Here is an 8,935-nt window from a genome sequence, read left to right as displayed (position 1 = left end):
TCCTGGCTTCAGAGTTCTTCTCTGCTACTTATTAACTATGTGATCTTGGGCAAGTCTTTTAAGTTCTCTGGGTCTTATTTTCCTCACCTATGTAATAGTAGGATTAAATTACATGATCTCTAAAGGCTAGTTAGACTCCACTAGTTTTATTAGTGTAAGGAGTAGACCTATTAGCCATAAAAGACAGAGCAGAATTTGGAAGATGCCATTACTGGCTTTTTTGGACAGTCCCCATGAGTAAGACAATTGCTTTAATTATCTTAAAGATTTCAAGTCCTAAATATATCTTTTATTTTTCTGTGACAAATCGGAATTACTTTTTACCCCCCCAATTTATGCAATAAATAAGTGCTGAAAATTTGATTGCGTAAAAGTGTCAATGTACATTAATTCCCCATTAGAATGGGATTACATTAAGTATTAAAATGTGCAAACTTTTGTATGCTATGCAAAGCACTGTTGCTAGTGAAGGATGGAAATACTGAAAAAAAAATCCTGTCAGATCCAAGCAGACATGAAGCATATGTGAGAATTTGGCAATATCACTAGCCTTATAGAATTTCTCTAAAGACTTGTAAAGTAGGTTTTATAAAACAGTAGTACTTGGCCATCTATCCAGGTGAGGGTTGTCTTCCCTAGGACGGATGCTGAACCACTTGCTAAGCCCCTAATAACAAGACTGAGCTAGGCTCTGTTGGGGTTGGAAAAGGGGAGAGCGTTGTGTATATATCCTCTCTTAATTTTTCACACCAAAGACAATGGTTTTTATTGTTATTATGTATAATCTATTTTTCTTCTCCTCTGTGTGAGTTTATGTCATTGAGACAACCATTAAGCTCTATTTTTCCTAAGCCATATTGCTCGCATCATTCATTTTTTTGTTTGCCTTCCAATGTTACATGAAGCAGAGGCCTGTTTTCCTTAAATATACTTTGATTTTTCTGATTTTCCCTGAAAGATTTCTAGTTGACATTTTTATCACTTTGTAAGCTTCGCACTGAAAAGATGTCTGAAAATGGGAAGAGGAAAAACCAAAAAAGGGGGCTGGCAAACGTAGAAGCTTCATGACCTGTTTTAAGTAAACCAGATTTTCTATCTAAAAATAGGAATCAACTTAATACTAATTATTGCAAATTTGTAGGCAAAATAAATGATTGTTGTTTTGGGGGTCAAGATGTGGGGCACAACACAAAAAGAGAGGCAAGCAGACATTAGATATTTCCCAATGGAAGAAAAAAAGAATTGAACCCGAATCTAATCAAGTTCCTAGGTGTAATTTCTAATTCACAGGTTTACAGGACATACAGGATAGATTATAGTTTTTAAAAATGATAACCCATGAAGATACAATCAATAAGACATAGAATCTGAGAAACTCTTTAGGATAAATGACCTGCAAATACATTGCAAGAAAACAAAAACAAAAACAAGATGGAAGGGGAACTTATAGATTAAAAGAAACTTCAGATTTAAAAAAAGGAACGGGAGTGCATGGCTGGCTTAATCAGGGGAGTGTGTGACTCTTGATCTCGGGGTCCTGAGTTCGAGCCCCTCGTTGGGTGTAGAGATTACTTAAATAAGTAAATAAACTTAAAAAAATTAAAAGAATGATGCAAGCAATATGGCTTAATAAAATAGGGCTTAATGGTGGTCTCAATAACAAACTGTGCAAGGGAGAAGAAAACTAATTGTTCCTTGCTGGTTAATCAAGTACTTAAATATTCAGACAGACAATTAAAAAATATGAAGTTTGGGGCGCCTGGGTGGCTCAGTCGTTAAGCGTCTGCCTTCGGCTCAGGTCATGATCCCAGGGTCCTGGGATGGAGCCCCGCATCGGGCTCCCTGCTCGGCCAGGAGCCTGCTTCTCCCTCTCCTACTCCCCCTGCTTGTGTTCCTTCTCTAGCTGTCTCTCTCTCTCTGTCAAATAAATAAAATAAAATCTTTAAAAAAAAAAATGAAGTTTGTGAGACAGACATTTGAGTATGGATTTATAGTTAACAAAGTTGTATTTTATGTGAATCATTATTATGGTTTTTTTTTAATGTCTATCTTTTAGAGAAACAATGAAATATTTACCAATAAAGTTTTTTTTTAAGATTTTATTTATTTATTTATTTATTTGGTAGAGAGAGAGAGATAGAGAAAGCACAAGCAGGGGAGGCAGCAGGCAGAGGGAGAAGCAGGATCCCCACTGAGCAGGGAGCCCAGTGTGGAACTCCTTAGGTCAGACCCACGTCATCATCTGTTTGCTTACGGAGATAGTCTAGCCTTGGCCTTCCCCGCTTCTTCAGTTTGCTACACTGCCACATGGAGGAATCTTTTTTTTTTTAAGATTTTATTTATTCATTCGAGACACAGAGATACAGAGAGAGAGAGAAAGAGCACGAGCAGGGGGAGAGACAGAGGGAGAAGCAGGCTTCCCGCTGAGCCAGGAGCCGGACGTGGGGCTCGATCCCAGGACCCTGGGATCATGACCTGAGCCGAAGGCAGATGCTTAACCATCTGAGCCACCCAGGCGCCCCCAGAAGAATCTTTTGAAAACGCAAATCTCATGGGGCACCTTGTGTGACTCAGTTGGTTAAACCTTTGGCTCAGGTCATGACCTCATGGGTCATGATCCCTTGGGTCCTGGGATTGAGCCCCATGTTGGGATCCATGATCAATGCGGAGTCTGCTTGAAGATTTTTCCCTCTGCCCCGCCCCCCACTCGTGTGAGCTTGCATGCGTGTGCACCCTCTCAAATAAGTAATCTTTTTTTTTTTTTTAAGATTTTATTTATTTGACAGAGAGAGAGAGAGGGAGAGCACAACCAGGGGGAGCAACAGTGGGAGAGGGAGAAGCAGGCTCTCTGCTGAGCAGGGAGCGCTATGTGGGGCCCCATCCCAGGACCCTGGGATCATGACCTCAGACAAAGGCAGATGGTTAACTGACTGAGCCACCCAGGCACCACTCAAATGAATAAATAAATCTTAAAAAAAAAAAAAAAAAAACACTGAAAACCTAAACTTTTTTAAAATTTAAATTTAAATTTTTTTTTGGTTTTATTTATTTGACAGAGAGACATAGCGAGAGAGGGAACACAGCAGGCGGAGTGGGAGAGGGAGAAGCAGGCTTCCCGCCGAGCAGGGAGCCTGATGTGGGGCTCTATCCCAGGACCCTGAGATCATGACCTGAGCTGAAGGCAGACGCTTAATGACTGAGCTGCCCAGGCACCCCCAAATCTGATCTTATTACTTCCCTGCTTACAACTGTTCAGTTATACCTTGACCAAGTATAAAAGTCAGCATTATATGTAAATTTTCCATCTCTATGACACAGACTCTGTTTATCTTTCCAGATTTATTACTCTAGGCTCCTCCTATTCATGCTACTGTAGGGGAGGAAAAATAACTTTTTCCTTCTGCCCTTCTAGCTTCTTGGCTGGGGCTCTGTAACAAAAGATTTATTAATAAGAGAAAAGCATACAAATTTATTTAATATGTTTCATGTGACATGGGAGGCTTGATAAGGACAAGACCTGAAGAAGTGGTTAAACTTTATGTTAGATTTGATGAAGAGTGGAAAGTTGTGGGAAAAAATGTGATAGGACAAAAAGATAAGAGCTAAGGGTTGTAAACTGGGAAAATTCAGCAAGGCCTGTTTTTTCAGATTCCTCTTGGCATCCCTCCATCTTTGGAGATAATAATGCTCTGGGTACAGAGAGGACAACTCTCACATGAGAGTCTTCTGACCTACTTCAGAAAAGAAGGGGGAGATCAGGGAGTTCTTCCTGTACCTGTTATTTCTCAAGTTTTTTTCTCATGTTTCTTCACATATTCACTACCCCAAGTTTCCATATTTTGGTGTAGTATGTCCTGTACCCCATCATTACACTATGGGGTTCATAGTGTACCTCAACATACCATTCTGTTTCATGCCTCCATACACAGAACATGCTATTTCCCCTGCAACATGTCTGGTTATTTGTTGGTTTGCAACCTCAGAGTTCCCTGGGTAAAATCTGAAACCAGGCCCCATACACGGAGGGCAGGAGAGACTGAAGAAAGAGGCACACCACTCACATCCAGCAGGTAGCAGTTTTAATAAGCAAGGAAATTTATGAGGCTTGTCTTGGGTGGCTGCAAGATGAGTAGATCTCTGCACCTATCATCTTAAAGTTTATATAGAGGCCGTAACTGGGCTCAGTCACATACACCATCCAGATGGTCTCAACAACACCTTATTCTCTACAGACTATGTCCTTGGAATAGCTCCCACTGTGGGAGCGGGGCAGAATGAACATTCCAAAGATAGGCGGGGTTGAGGAACCTCTGATTGCCTGCATCCAGCTCATGGGTCAACTAGTGTCATGTCCTCTTGATTACCTCCTTCAACACTATTCACCAATAAGCTACTCTGTCTGACCTATACAGGCTGAGTTAATCTTTTTTCTTCTTTTTTTTTTTAAATTTTTTTTTATTATTATTTATTTATTTGAAGAGAGAGACACAGTGAGAGAGGGAGCACAAGCAGGGGGAGTGGCAGAGGGAGAAGCAGGCTTCCCGCCGAGCGGGGAGCCCGATGCGGGGCTCGATCCCAGGACCCTGGGATCACGACCTGAGCCGAAGGCAGACGCTTAACGACTGAGCCACCCAGGCGCCCCTAATCTTTTTTCTTCTACTACCAAATCTGATAGTTACTTCTAGGTACTTAGTAGTAGTAACCCTTAGTTCCTTGTATTTTAAGCATTTGTTTAAGTAAAGGAGGAAAAAATAATTTTGCCTCTATTCTTGTAAGTTCTTGGCTAGGACCCCCTATGATAAAAGACAGATTAATGAGAAAAACAGAAGTTTATTAACATGTATACCTCATGTATACATGTGAGATGCCCAGGGAAAAATGAGTAACTCAAAGCAATGGCTTAGAACTCCAGTTTATATGCCATCTTAAGCAAAAAAAAAAAGGTCAGGAAGACCAGTCAGTTATGGGGTGATGACCAGGCAAAGCCCAGTAAACAAGAGTAAGATTTGTTATGCAGTTTTAATTCCATGCCTTCTTCATTGGTAAGAGTCTAAAGTTGTCTCCTGGGATTAACTTTTTTCTTTCCTGGTAGACAGAGGAAGGATACCTTTGAAAATTTATGTCCTGCGTTCAGGCAAATGGGAGGGCCAGAAGCTTTCCTTATATCTGCTTCTTCTCATTGCCTTTAGCTCAAAATAATCCTTATGCCAAAGTGGCATATTTTAAGGTAGCATATTCTGCTGCCCTTCATTTACATATCATTTTCCCTTACCAGAATATAAGATTTTAGGGCAGAGACTGTTCTGTTCATTTCTGTATCCCATAGAGCCTAGCAGAATGGCACAAAGCTCTCCACTAATAGCTGCTGAGTGGCTGGCCAAGTGGAGTGAATGGTAATTAAAATAGAATTTGAAAAGGTAGAGTGGAGACCGGGAGCAGGGAGAGTTTCTTGCAAAACTTTGGGCCCTTGTGTTTGTACATTATTTTGGTCCACATTTCTTATTTTAACATTTTCAGAAATGGAAAATCTTACAAAAACACCTATTTCTGACCCTGGATCAAACAGCCCATGAGCCATAAAAGGAGTTTAAGAGAAGTGACCAGATGCTTAATGGAACTTAGAATGGAAACCTATTTTCTGGGAAGGCTGTTTTAGGTGCTTGTATTTTCCATCTGAGCCAAGGCTTCAGGGTCTTTGCTGCTGCCTCGCCTTAGACAATCCTTTTAATGGGACTGTGCCCAGGTTATCTGTAAACACGTTGTGTTTTGAAATTTAATAAAATAAAACTTTGTGCTTTGATACTTTTGTTCGAAAGGCATTCCAGCAATGCAGCTGTTAACCAACCTTGAACAGCTGCATTGGCAATAGCAGCTCCTGGTGGCAAGGATGATTTTCTTTTATTGATCACATTGGTGTTTTGGAATTCGCTGTAGGCTCAAGCAGGCAATGATATGTCCAGGTATTACATACAATGGGATAAGAGTTAAGGAGTGGTAGTGATGTATAGTAGTTTCCGCTGCTTCTAAAAGAGTCATCTATTTCTTGTGAGTTTTAATTAGACCTGGGAATGTTGAGAGGGAGTTCTTAGGGCCAGTAAAAAAGTAGGTTTATAGAAAGACTTCAGAGGGGTAAATTAACCTAGATATTGTAGGCTACATTTGGTGTGTATTTTTTGGGGAAAGTATCTGAGGCTTCTATTGGATTCTGAGAGCATCTTATGTTATCAAAACATTCAAGAAACACTATGTAAGGTATATAGCTTTTCTCAGTCATGTAGAACACGTATGTTCTTTAAAGCTTTTTATTAAAAGGATTTTGATTTTAGGACATACTACTTATCTTTTCATTACATAACTTTTTATTACAATAGTATTGCATGTGCATTGTAGACATTTAGAAAAATTAGGTAAGCAGAAAGAAGCAAATAAAAACCATTTCCGGGGTGCCTGGGTGACTCAGTCGGTTAAGTATCTGACTCTTGATTTCAGCTCAGGTCATGATCTCAGGGTTCTGAGATCTGCACTGGGCGTGGAGACTGCTTGGCATTCTCCCTCTCCCTGTCCTTCTGACCTCTCTCCCTTTCTAAAAACAAAAACAAACAAACAAAAAACCATTCTCAATTATTCAGAGATACACTCTCTAGCATGTCAGTGAACAACCTTCCAGACTTCTATGCAGGTTGACAGAGCCAACCATCTAAACCTGAGGAAAATGTCTCAATATAGGTGAAAATCATTAATATTCCCAGTGTAAAAGAGCTCTTAGAAATCACTGAAGTGGGCGCCTGAGTGGCTCAGTCGGTTAAGCGTCTGCCTTCGGCTCAGGTCATGATCCCAGGGTCCTGGGATCGAGTCCCACATCGGGCTCCATGTTCGGCGGGAAGCCTGCTTCTCTCTCTCCCACTCCCCCTGCTTGTGTTCCCTCTCTCACTGTGTCTCTCTCTGTCAAAAAAATAAATAAAATCTTAAAAAAAAAAAAAAAAGAAATCACTGAAGTGACAGAAACCCTACAGAGAATTGTCAAGAAAATGGGAGGAAATACAAGTAGTCAATAAATATATATAAAAAAGTATTCATTCTCAAATTTAAGAAGTACAAATGAAAACAATAAGATAATATTTCTCATCTATCAGATGGCAAAGATTATATAGAATAATATCAGTCAGTGTTAGGAAGGTTTCATGGAAATAAATGGTACAGGCTTTCTGGTAGGTAATTTGCAAGTCATGTGCTTAATACTGCTGTTTCCACTCACAACCCTTTTCCCTCTTATGTTGACCATTCTCTGCAATTCCTGTAGACATACTTAACACAATATATAATTTATCTCTAGGTTTGCTTTTCTTGGAGCTGTAAAAGCATCTCTGAATTTGCCTTTTAGAAAATTAATTTCTGGGGTGCCTGGGTGGCTCAGTTGGTTAGGCGGCTGCTGTCGGCTCAGGTCATGATCCTAGGGTCCTGGGATTAAGCCCCGCATCAGGCTCTCTGCTCAGCAGGGAGCCTGCTTCTCCTCCCTCTGCCTGCTGCTCTGCCTACTTGTGCATGCGCTCTCTCTCTCTCTGTCAAATAAATAAATAAATAAATAAATAAATAAAATCTTAAAAAAAAGAAAATTCCTCTAGGGAAAGAAATACATCTTTTCTATTATAAAGATGGGTAGAAAGTTATATAACCTATGCATTTCATTTCAGGATTGTAAAGAATGCCTCTTGACTTCAGGCAAACGCTGGATAAACATTAATTAAATCAGTCTAGATTGGTGATTCTCAACACTGCAACAAGGTGGCACTACCTTGAGAGGGGATGTCAGTTGTCCTGACGACGGAAGGGGAGGGATGGCCCAGGCTGGACAGGGGCCAGGTGTATTAGACATCCTGCCATGAAGGGGGATATTCACCTTTGTGAAAAACCTACATGTTTATTATTGTCTGAAATGGAACTCAGTTATACCATTGTGTTTATGTTCTTAGCAGGCTTTAGTATACACAGAACATTCCTGGTTTACAGTTACTGGGTAAAGTGAGGAAAGAATGTTTTTTGTTCTGAACATTAGCGACCTTTGTTCACATTTCAGAAGATCAAGTTACCGGTAGCAGAGAGCTGCTCTCTCTCTCTTTCTCTCTGGAATCACCAAGACAGCATACCGGTGTCAGTTTGTATTTGTCACAGGAGGTTCAACATAAAGCTGCAGGCATTTGGCTATCCCATACGTCTCCTAGTCACCAGTATAGTTGTGCCCCAACACTTACACACTGAAATATGGATGTTTTAAATTAATTTCCTTTTATTTTTATTTTAAATTATAATTAGGTCATTATGTTGACTTTTAAATTGAAATATAGTTCACATACTGTGCGATTCATCTTTTAACGTGTATAATTCGGTGGGTTTAGTATATTCACAAAGTTGTGTAACCATACCACTATCTAATTCTAGAACATTTTCATCACCCCTGAAAGAAATCTAGTACCCATTAATCCATTCCCCTTTCCTCTTGGTCTCTGGCAACCATTAAATCTTTCCGTCTCCATGGATTTGTCTTTTCTGGACATTTCACGTAGATAGGATCATATACTACTTCACCTTTTGTGTCTGTCTTCTTTCACTTAGCATGTTTTTAAGATTCATCCATGTTGTAGCGTGTATCAGTACCTCATTCCTTTTTATGGGTGAATAATATATTGATTTTTTGAAATCATATGGGCAGAAAGTTATATAACCTATGCATTTCATTTCAGGATTGTAAAGAAAGTGTTAGCAAAATCTTTGTTATAGAAAGGAGCATTGGATCAGAGCCACACTGAGATAGCCAGAAAGACAAGACACATTAATGTAAAAAGGCAAGGAACAATCCTAGCAAACACACTACGTTATCAGGGGATAGTTAAATTTTATGGGACAAAAGGTGGACAGGTAATGATTAGGCAGAGATTAG

This window comes from Neomonachus schauinslandi, chromosome 10 (genome assembly GCF_002201575.2).
Source record: "Neomonachus schauinslandi chromosome 10, ASM220157v2, whole genome shotgun sequence".
Classification (NCBI taxonomy): domain Eukaryota; kingdom Metazoa; phylum Chordata; class Mammalia; order Carnivora; family Phocidae; genus Neomonachus; species Neomonachus schauinslandi.
This window is presented reverse-complemented; position numbering follows the sequence as displayed.